The 12,159-nt window shown below is 42.5% G+C and overlaps 1 pseudogene across 1 annotated transcript; it reads left to right on the top strand.

Annotated features, from left to right (window-relative positions):
- Positions 1–10,821: 10,821 nt before the first annotated feature.
- On the top strand, positions 10,822–11,945 carry LOC311613996 (ubiquilin-4-like; annotated as a pseudogene). Its single transcript has one exon. The product of its transcript is annotated as a ubiquilin-4-like (transcript).
- The last annotated feature ends 214 nt before the right edge of the window (positions 11,946–12,159 follow it).

Raw genomic sequence — 12,159 nt, 5'->3', positions numbered from 1 at the left:
AACTTAACAAAAGGAAGATTAAACCAATCAAAAAATGGGCAAAGGACCTAATTAGACACTTTTCAAAAATGGACATACAGAAATCCAAGAGACATATGAAAACATGCTCAAAGTCACTGGTCATCGGAGAGATGCAAATCAAACTGACAATGAGGTACCGTCTCACACCTGTCAGAATGACTAGCATCCACAAATCAACAAATGACAAGTGCTGGCAAGGATGTGGAGAAAAAGGAACCCTTGAGTGGTTGAGGAGGGAGGAAGCTTGCAGTCCCTGTTTCTGCTGACAGCCACAAGAAATTGAAGCAGTGCTCACTATATCCTAGATGCTTGAAATTTACATCATCTTCATCTCTGACCACAACTGAACAACAACACAGGCCAACAAGACATTCCTATGGATTATGCCTTTCTTTCCTCTTGATCTTGAAGCTATCCCCTGAAGTTCTAACACAGTACTCCAGACACTGGGAGGAATTAGAAATTGCAGGAGAAGGAACACCACATAACCAGACATCCTGAAAAGAGAGACCCTGGGGAGACAAAAAAATAGCCCGCACATGAAAGAAAAGCAGGCATCACCAGAAAAGGAAGTAAACGAGTTAGAGGCAAGCAACCTACCAGAGCAAGAATTCAGAGTAATGATCATAGGATGGCTAAAAAGAATGGAGGGGAAATTTGACAATAACCAAGAAGATATGAGAAAGAACCATGAGGAATTGAAGAAGAACCAAGAGGAATTGAAAAAGAACCAAGAAGAAATGAAAAATGGTATTGCTACCATGAAGCACTCAATAGAAAGCATCAAGAGTAGACTAGATGAAGCAGAGGACTGCATCAGTGAGCTAGAAGACAAGATGGAAAAAAATACCCAATTAGAGCAGCTTCTAGAAAAAAAATTAAAAAGCAGGAGGAGAGCCTACGGGAGCTTTGGGACAATACAAAACAAAACAATATTTGAATAATAGGGGTGCCAGAAAGAAAGGAAACTGAGGTAGACATGGAAAAAGTATTTCAAGAAATAATGACAGAAAACTTTCCTGAGATAGAGAAGAAAAAAACCACACAAATCCAAGATGCTCACAGAGTCCCAAGCAAAATGAATCCCAGAAGACCGACCCCAAGGCACATTATAATTAAATTGGCAAACACCAACGACAAAGTAAGAATCTTAAAAGCAGCCAGAGAGAGACAGAAAGTTACATACAAAGGAACCCCCATCAGACTAGCAACTGATTTCTCAACAGAAACTTATCAGGCCAGAAGGGAATGGGATGAAATATACAAAGTCATGCAAAGGAAGGATCTGAATCCAAGAATACTGTACCCAGCAAGGCTACCAATCAAAATTGAAGGGGAAATCAGGAGCTTCACAGACAAAAAAAAAGACTGAAGGAATTTATCTCCACCAAACGAGCAATGCAAGAAATGCTTAAGGGTCTACTGTAAAAATAAAGAAATAGAAAGCAAAGAAGGAACATGGGTATAGAATAAAAATGGCGTCAAATAACCTTAAATGTAAATGGATTAAATGCCCCAATCAAAAGACATAAGGTAACAGATTGGGTAAGAAAACAAGACCCATACATCTGTTGTCTACAAGAAACCCACCTCAAAAAAAAAAAAAAAAAAAAAAGACGCACACAGACTGAGGGAGAAGGGATGGAAAAAAGTTTTCCAGGCAAATGGAAATGAAAAAAAAGCTGGGGTAGCAATACTTATATCTGACAAATTAGGTCTCAGAGTGAAGGACATAACAAGAGATAATGAAGGCCACTTCATAATACTAAAGGGAACAATCCAACAAGAAGAAATAACCCTGGTAAATATATATGCACCCAATACGGGAGCACCCAAATACATAAAAATAAAAAATAAAAAAATAAACTGCTGGAGGACATTAAGGGAGAGATTAATAGCAATAAAATCATAGTAGGAGATTTTAATACCCCACTGTCACCCTTGGACAAATGATCTAAACAAAAAATCAGCAAAGAAATATAAATCCTAAATGACTCACTAGACCAGATGGAATTAATCGACATCTTCAGAACATTCCACCCCAAAGCCACAGAATATACATTCTTCTCAAGTGCACATGGGACATTCTCAAAGATAGACCACATTTTGGGACATAGGCAAAGTCTCTTTAAGTTCAAGAAGATAGAAATCATATCAAGCATCTTCTCAGATCATAGTGGCATAAAACTGGAAATTTTAACTACAATAAAAGTAACCCAAAAAAATCAAACACATGGAGACTAAACAGCATGTTATTAAACAAGGATTGGGTTACCAGAGAAATCAAGGAAGAAATTAAAAACATCCTGGAAACAAATGACAATGAAAACACAATAATCCAAAATCTATGGGACACAGCAAAAGCAGTTTTGAGAGGGAAATTCATATCCCTACAAGCCTATTGCAAAAAACAAGAAAAAATGGTAACAAATTATCTAACTCTACAACTCAAAGAGTTAGAAAAAGAGCAACAAGAAAAGCCTAGTGTAAGCAGAAGGAAGGAAATAACAAATATCAGAGTACAGATAAACGACATAGAGACCAAAGAAACAATACATAAGATCAACAAAACCAAGAGCTGGTTCTTTGAAAGGATAAACAAGATAGATGAACCTCTAGCCAGGCTAACCAAGAAACAAAGAGAAAGGATGCAAATAAATAAAATCAGAAATGAAAGAGCTGAAATAACAACAGACCCCACTGAAATACAACAGATTGTTACAAAATACTATGAACAACTCTATTCCAACAAACTGAACAACCTGGAGGAAATGGACATATTCCTAGAAAAATACAAACTTCCAAAACTCAATCAGGAAGAATCTAAAAATCTCAATAGACCAGTGACTTGGGAAGAAATTGAAACAGTCATCAAAAAGCTTCCAGCAAACAAAAGCCCAGGGCCAGATGGCTTTACAGGAGAGTTTTACCAAACATTCAAGGAAGAACTAAAACCTATCCTCCTCAGACTATTCCAAAAAATTCAAGAGGAAGGAACACTTCCAAAATCCTTCTATGAAGCCAGCATCACCCTAATACCAAAACCAGATAAAGACAATTCAATGAAAGAGAATTACAGGCCAATATCCCTCATGAACATAGATGCCAAAATCCTCAACAAAATTCTAGCAAATCGGCTCTAGCAGAACATCACAAAGATCATACACCATGACCAAGTAGGATTTATTCCAGAAATGCAAGGATGGTACAATATCCGCAAATCAATAAACGTGATACATCACATAAACAAATTGAGAGATAAAAATCATATAGTCATATCAATTGATGCAGAAAAAGCATTTGATAAAATCCAACACCCTTTCCTGATAAAAACTCTCAACAAGGTGGGAGTACAAGGATCATATCTCAACATAATAAAAGCTATATATGATAAACCCACAGCCAACATCATACTCAATGGGCAAAAACTAAAACCATTCCCTCTAAGAACAGGAACAAGACAGGGATGCCCACTATCGCCACTCCTGTTTGACATAGTACTGGAAGTACTAGCCATTGCACTTAGACAAGAAGAGGAAATAAAAGGCATCCAAATTGAAAAAGAACAAGTAAAGTTATCCTTATTTGCAGATGACATGATATTGTACCTAAAAAACCCAAAAGACTCCATTAAAAAACTAATTGACTTAATAAATGAATTTGGCAATGTAGCAGGATACAAAATTAACGCCAAGAAATCCATGGCATTTCTATACACCAACAGTGAAATTACAGAAACAGAGACTAAAAAAGCAATTCCATTTACCATTGCACCAAAAAAATTAAGATACCTAGGAATAAATTTAACTAAGGAAGTAAAGGACCTATATGCGGAAAGCTACACAACACTGAAAAAAGAGATAGAGGAAGATGTAAACAGATGGAAGAACATACCATGTTCATGGATTGGTAGAATCAACATCATCAAAATGTCCATACTTCCTAAAGCAATCTATAGGTTCAAGGCACTCCCCATTAAAATACCAACGGCATATTTCACTGACCTAGAAAGAACTCTCCAAAAGTTCATTTGGAACAATAAAAGACCCTGAATAGCCACAGCAATCCTGAGAAAGAAGAGTAAAGTAGGAGGGATCTCAATACCAGACTTCAAACTGTATTACAAAGCCACTGTTCTCAAAACAGCCTGGTACTGGCACAAGAACAGACATATAGATATCAATGGTATCGAATCGAGAACCCAGATATCAACCCAAATCACTATGCTCAATTAATATTTGACAAAGGAGGCACGAATATACAATGGAGTCAAGACAGTCTCTTCAATAAATGGTGTTGGGAAAATTGGACAGATACATGCAAAAGAATGAAACTAGATCACCAACTTACACCATACACAAAAATAAACTCAAAATGGATACAGGTCTTAAACATCAGACGGGAAACCATAAAAATACTAGAAGCATCCACAGGCAGCAAAATCTCAGACATATGCCAAAAGAACTTCTTCACTGATACTGCCCCTAGGGCAATGGAAGCTAAAAAGAAAATAAACAAATGGGACTACATCAAAATAAAAAGCTTTTTTACAGCAAAAGAAACCATCAACAAAACAATAAGAAAGCCCACTGTGTAGGAGAACATATTTGCAAATGTTACCACTGATAAAGGTTTAATCTCCAACATCTACAGACAGCTTATACAACTAAATAAAAGGAAGATGAATGATCCAATAAAAAATGGGCAATGGACCTAAACAGAATATTTTCAAAAGAAGACAGAAGAAAGGCCAAAAGGCACATGAAAACATGCTCAAAGTCACTAATTATCCAAGAGATGCAAATCAAAACAACAATGCGGTACCTGTCAGAATGGCCAACATCAACAAATCAACAAACGACAAGTGTTGGTGAGGTTGCGGAGAAAAAGGAACCCTCGTGCACTGCTGGTGGGAATGCAGACTGGTGCAACCACTGTGGAGAACAGTGTGGAGTTTCTTCAAAAAACTGAAAATGGAACTCCCATTTGACCCAGTAATCCCACTCCTAGGAATATATCCCAAGAAACTAGAAACACCAATCAGAAAGGATATATGCCCCCCTATGTTCATAGCAGCACAATCTACAATAGCCAGAATTTGGAAACAGCCTAGGTGCCCATCAGCAGATGATTGGATCAAAAAACTTTGGTACATCTACACAATGGAATACTATGCTGCCATAAAAAAGAAGGAATTCTCATCATTTGCAGCAACCTGGATGGAATTGGAGAACATCATGCTGAATGAAATAAGCCAATCAATGAAAGAGAAACACCATATGACCTCACTCATTTATGGATAATAGAGAACATTATAAACTGATGAACCAAGAGATAGATATAGAGACAGTAAAGCAATAAGCAGACTGTCAAATTACAGCAGGTAGGGTAGGGAAGGACTTGTATACATGCATATAAGTACAACCAATGGACATAAAACTCTGGGGAGGGAGGGTATGTATGGGGGGGGGCAATGTTAAAATATGTACACAGATAATAATTTAATTAAAAAAATTAAAAAAAGAAAAAGGAACCCTCATGCACTGCTGGTGAGAATGCAGATTGGTGCAGCCACTGTGGAAACCTTATGGAGTTTCCTCAAAAAATTAAAAATGGAACTGCCATTTGACCCAGTGATCCCTCTTCTAGGAATATATCCCAAAATCTCAGAAACACCAATCAGAAAGGATATATGCACCCCTATGTTCATAGCAGCACAATTCACCATAGATAAGATTTGGAAACATCCTAGAGTCCATCAGCAGATGAGTGGATTAAAAAAGCTGTGGTGCATCTACACAATGGAATACTACACTGCTGTAAAAAAGAAAGAACTCTTACAATTTGCAACAGCATGGATGAACCTGGAAAGCATTATGCTAAGGGAAGTATGCCAGTTGGAGAAAGATAAGTATCACATGATCTCACTCATTTGTGGAATATAATGAACAATATAAACTGATGAACAAAAATAGATCCAGAGACAGAGAAGCATTGAACATACCATTAGACCTCAGAGGGAAGCCAGGGCTGGGTGAGGGGTGGGTGGGTAACAGATCAATCAAAGGGCTTGTATGCATGCATATAAGCCCAACCCATGGACACAGACAGTAGGGGGCTGAGGCCTGTGCTGGGGGGAGGGAGCAGGCGGGGAAAGGTCAATGGGGGGGGGGGAGGAGGAAACATATGTAATACTTTAAACAATAAAAAATAAAATAGAAGACACAAATGGCCAATAGTTATTTTAAAACGTTTAAATTTTAATGCATTTTAGCAGGGCGTGCACTTCCCAGTGCTGTCTAGTCAACACCTCTTCCTGTTGTCTTGACCCAGCTCTTCAACCTCTTCATAGGCTTAGCTCCTGCCCGGCCCGGGCCTTGGTGTGGGAGCCCTGGGATTCACTGTCCTCAAGACTGCGCACAGGAAACCACAGTCCGGGCGGCCACGGGGCCCTCCGGGGAGGCCTCGCGAGAACCAGCTCTGTGTTCTCTCCAGGCTCCTCGCGGAGGCTGGTGCCCACGCAGCAGCTTATTGCGAAGACTGCCCACTGCGCTGCCAACAAATGTGGTCTTTGTTTTCCTCTGGGCTAGTTTTAGTGAAACGAAAAGGAGAGGTGCCTAAGGCTTGTAGGCAAAGACAAAGACAGAGACTAAATGGGTATTTATTGAGAGCTGAGCCGAAGACATAAATGGCAAAAATTTTCTTAACTAATTAAAAAATGCAAGTAGAACGTCTCTCCCCTTCTCAGAAATGCGATTGGTTCCTAAAGCCCACTTAACCACTGGAGAAGCTGACTTACAAAAAAAAAAAAAAAAAAAAATATAAGGTACAACGGGATGGCAGTAGACTCGGGGGCGCCACCTGGTGGCCTCTTTCAACCCAAGAGACAGGCAAAAGGATTGATAAGATGCTTGATCCCGGTAGGACTGACATTGGCATAGAAAACTCCCGCATGCGAAAATAATATTTACCAAAGGTTTTATTTGGGCTGAGACCACGCAGTGGGGAGCTCAGTGCAGTGGGACAGATGGGGATTCGGGCCTTTTAAAGCACCTGTGAGGCTCTCCCCAGAGCCCGGAGGGAAGAGGTGCTAGCGGGAGGGCTGCGGGAAGGAGCGATCAGAGCTCCAGTCTCCCTCCAGCCTCTGCTGGGCCCGCTGGGAACCCTTCTCCAAGGCTAGTGAGCGGGAGGGAGACTATTCCATATCCACGATGTTTCCCAAAATATTTGTACCAATATGGTTTACTTTTTAAAAACATGCATTGACTTTATTACAAATTAATAACGTAACCACAAAAAAAGGGTGTGGGGGGGGACTTTGGAAAGTAATCTAAACTATATGAAGAGAACAACTGGAGAGAACACAGTATTGTGCTCTAGTAAGTTTATCTTTCAAATAAGTTATAGTTTAGCAATTCTGAAACTGCTTTGCGTGTAATCTAAGATTGAGCAAATAAGTAAATATATTGTTAATAATAAGCACCAGGTGTTTTCACTGTTGGAAGAAGGAATTATAAATACAAAAGGGAAAGACTAGAATGAACTCTGAGTGTTTGGATTGAATTCAACGCATCAGTATAAACTCAAGGTATTCAATAGACAGACTGATGTGGAAGTAAAGATGTGTGTGTGTGTGTGTGTGTGTGTGTGTGTGTGTGTGTGTGTCACACATGAATATATTTCCTAGCTCTGCCCACTGAGTGAAGACAATGACCCCTGGTAGCAGTGAGCACCTAGTGCTAAGATTTTTGTTTCTAAGTATTATTCTCCAGTAAAAAGGAAGCAGGCCTTCTTTAAAAGACGGCTGACTACATCAGGGGGCAGGGCGTACAGAGTGAGCCTGGAACAGCGTGTGGCCCCCACCAGGAAGGAGGTACTCAAACATGATGGGTTGCAATAACACAAGCTAACTTGGTGGAGCTTCACAATCTGGGACAATTTGGGCAACAAAATAAAAATGATAATGATTGCCCAAACCGGTTTGGCTCAGTGGTAGAGCGTCGGTCTGCAGACTGAAAGGTCCCAGGTTCGATTCCGGTCAGGGGCATGTACGTTGGTTGCGGGCACATCCCCAGTAGGGGGTGTGCAAGAGGCAGCTGGTCGATGTTTCTCTCTCATCGACGTTTCTAGCTCTCTATCTCTCTCCCTTCCTCTCTGTAAAAAATCAATAAAATATATTTTTTTAAAAAATGATAATGATTAATTATAATCAACAGAATAAAACAAATATTTAAGTGTCTATATTGATATCAATATGATTTAATCTAAAAGTAGATAAATGTAAGAAAAGGAAAAGTTCTTTCTTACACTCCAATTAATAAATGTAGAAAGGATGATGGCAATAGAAAATCATCAATTGCAAATATCACAGTAATAATTGTTTTTAGAGAAGCATTATCAAAAGATGTTACAATTTGCCCAAGCTGATTTGGCTCATTGGATAGATTTGGCTCATTGGATTTGGCTCATTGGATAGCCTGCGGACCGAAGGGTCCCAGGTTCAATTCCTGTCAAGGGCACATGCCTGGGTTGTGGGCTTGATCCCCAGTGGGGGTCTACAGGAGGCAGCCAATCAATGATTCTCTCTCATCATTGATGTTTCTATCTCTCCCTCTCCCTTCCTCTGTGAAATCAATAAAAATGTTTAAAATTTTTAAAAATGTTAAAATTTATGGTTAAAAATATGACCAAAAACAGGATATTCATGTAGTTTCAGAGTATCTCTCTATAATATACTTATTAATTACCATGAGAAATATAATAAGTTCACAGTAAGAAAAAAACTGGCATATATCTCCTGAACCAAGGAGTGAAGTTACTGTCACCAGTGATGAAGCATACAAACAGCATGGTATATGAGAAGGACATGCCATGTATGACGTATCCTTACCAAAATGCAGAACCAAACGTTAATCCTGAGGAAACTCATACAAACCCAAACAGAGGGATAGTCTGCAGCTTAACTGACCAGTGCTCTTTAGAAGCATCAAAGATATGAATCAGTTTTTTAAAAAACTAAAGAGGCATGACAAATAAATGCAATGGGTAATCCTGCATTGAGGCCTAGAGACCATTAATGAAAATCAGATAATTTCTGTAATTGGTTAATGGAATAATAGTTAATTCCTGGCTTTATCATTGCATTATGGTTATTAATATGCTAACATTTGGAGAGGTTAGGTAAAGAATATATGGGAGTTCTTTGTAACCATTTTTATGATGTTTCAAAAATCTTACATTAGCCGAAACCGGTTTGGCTCAGTGGTAGAGCGTCGGTCTGCGGACTGAAAGGTCCTGGGTTCGATTCCGGTCAGGAGCATGTGCATTGGTTGCAGGCACAGCCCCGGTAGGGGGTGTGCAAGAGGCAGCTGGTCAATGTTTCTCTGTCATTGACGTTTCTAGCTATCTCTCTCTCCCTTCCTCCTCTCTGTAAAATATCAATAAAATATATATATATATATATATATATATATATATATATATATATATATATTTTAATATATTTTATTGTTTTTTACAGAGAGGAAGGGAAAGAGATAGAGAGCTAGAAACATCAATGAGAGAGAGTCATCAATCAGCTGCCTCTTGCACACCCCCTACTGGGGATATGCCCGCAACCAAGGTACATGCCCTTGACCGGAATCGAACCCGGGACCCTTCAGTCCCCAAGCCGACGCTCTATCCATTGAGCCAAACCGGTTTTGGCTATATTTTTAAAAAATCTTACATTAGTTCAAAAATGAAAAGTTTAAAAATCAAAGAAGGATTATTGATCAACTACTATATAAAAGGCACTTGCCCAGAGCACCAGTTCTCATTATATATAACCTGTAAATTAGAGATCTTTCAACAGAGTGTCAGGCAGCTATCAGGGCATTGTTCTATTAGGTAGAAACCCTATAACTTTGTTCAGGCATTGATTTTTTTTTTTTTACATTAAAAGTCTATGTGCTACTCTTCCCACTGGGAATACAACCATGAATAAACCTGACATAAGCCTTACTTTCAATGGACTAAAAATCACAAGGAAATATAATTAAATAGTCATATATAATGCATACGAATCTGCAGGCAGCATAACATAATATGACAAACTCTAACACCATGTTGTCAATTCAAATCCAAGCTCTACTAGCTGTGTGACTTTGGGAAAGTGCTAGGCCTCTCTGTGCCTCCATTGTTTCATTTGTATAATGAAGATGATAAAATAGCATCTACACCTATGGTTTCTGTGAAATTTAAGTCAGTTAATTTTATAGAACACATGGAGCGGTGCCTGGCATGCAGGAAGCATTAGACAATGAACGGGGCACGTGGTGAGTGGCATCTGGCCCCCTGTGCGGAGAGGAGAGCACGTAAGAAAAACGTCCCAGAGCAAGTGACGTAAAAAGTGAGCTTCAGAATGATCAGCCCTGGCAAAGGCCAGGATGAGGCTGAGCAGAGAGACTCACAATACTGAAAAAAGATGCAGTGTCTGGGGTGGGGAGTGGGGAGAAAGCGATCAGATAAGCCGGGAACAGATCCTGGGTTAAGTTTGAACTTCACCTTTAAGGCTTTGTGACCATTTTGCCTTTCAGAGAGATCTCCAAGGCAGCGAATTCACAGGGGACCGTGCTGGAACCACAGTTAGGAAGTGCCACCCTGCCCAGCCCTCCGCCCTGGCAGAGCCACTCTGGACGCTGGCAGTGGGAGCAGCAGGAGCAGTGGGGAGGGCCCGGCCCTCCAATGCTACCACATCCATACTCTAGCTATGGGGGCCTCCTCGGCCTGGGCAGCCCGGGCCTGGCTTCCGCCAGCTTCATGGAGCAACAGATGCAGGGACAACTGAAGTCCAATCCTGAGATGCAGATCATGGAGAAGGCCTGGTCCAGGACGTGATGTCCAACCCTGACCTGATGGGCCGCATGACCACGGCCAACCCCCAGATGTGGCAGCTGATGGAGCGGAGCCACATGCTCACCAACCCCGAGCTCAGGAGGCAGACGACGCGGCTTGCTTGAAATCCTGCCATGGTGCAGGGATGGTGCAGACCCAGGACCCGGCCCTCAGCAACCTGGAGAGCATCCCACCCCCAGAGGTGCGGCGCCCGCGCACTGACACCCAGGAGCCCGTGTTCAGGGCTGCCCGGGAACAGTCTGGCAGCAATCCCTCCTCTTCCTGGCCGGGGACTCTGACAGCTTGTCTTCCAGCCACTGAGGACTGAGATCGGGAGCCCCCCAAGCCCCTGGCGCCCTCACCCACCACCTCCCAGGCCCCGGGCCGGTGGGAAGGACATCGGAGGATCGGGGGCCAGCCAGGGGCAGCCTCGAACCCCTTGGGGATCAATACGCTAGCCTGGGGTCCGGGGCGTTCAACAGCCCGGAAAGGCAGGCCCGGCTCCGGCAGATCCAGGGAGCCCGGCGGGTGCAGAGCGTGATCGCTGCCCCCACACGCTCAGCGTGATGCAGACCCTCGCCCAGAACTGGCCGCTATTCACGGGGACCCCCAGCTCCAGGAGCGGCTCCCAGGCTCCCTCTCCATCCTCACCAATCCCGTGCCAGGCAGGCGCTGCTGCAGGTCCAGCAGGGATGGCAGGCCTTGCAGGCTGAGGCCCCCAGGCTGACACCCATCCTCGGCTCCTTCCGGATGCCCCGGACCCTCGCACTCTCAGCAAGCAGCAATGCCGGGCCTGCACCCGAGGCCCCCACCTCCTCAGCAGCCCCGCCAGCCACTTCTCCTGGGGCTGCAGTGCTCGGCAGCAGCTCGTGCAGCAGATGATCCAGCTTTTGGCAGGAAGTGGAAACTCACAGGTGCAGACGCCGGAAGTGAGATTCCAGCAGCAGCTAGCCCAGCACAAGGTCATGGCAAACCTGCAGACACTAATTGCCACAGGAGGGGACATCAGGGCGGCCATTGAGAGACTCCTGGGCTCTCGGCTCTCCTGATCCTGTGGCCATCCCTCCCGCTTCTCCCTTCCCTGATGCCAGCTGGCGGTTCCTGCCAGCTCCTGCCTCTGCAGCTTGTCATCCCTGTCCTCTCCAGACACAGGATGGCTTCACAGGCGTGGACCCCAGCCCCGAAGCTCTGCCTGAGAATTTTGGTTCTACTACCTCTCTCACAGAACCTCCTCTCCTGCTCCTGTCTGAGCAGAACTATTGA

The sequence above is a fragment of the Pipistrellus hanaki genome, assembly GCF_964339955.1.
Source record: "Pipistrellus hanaki genome assembly, chromosome: 19".
Taxonomy (NCBI): Eukaryota; Metazoa; Chordata; class Mammalia; order Chiroptera; family Vespertilionidae; genus Pipistrellus; species Pipistrellus hanaki.
Note: the sequence above shows the minus strand (reverse complement) of the source record. Positions and strands in the feature narration are given on the sequence as shown.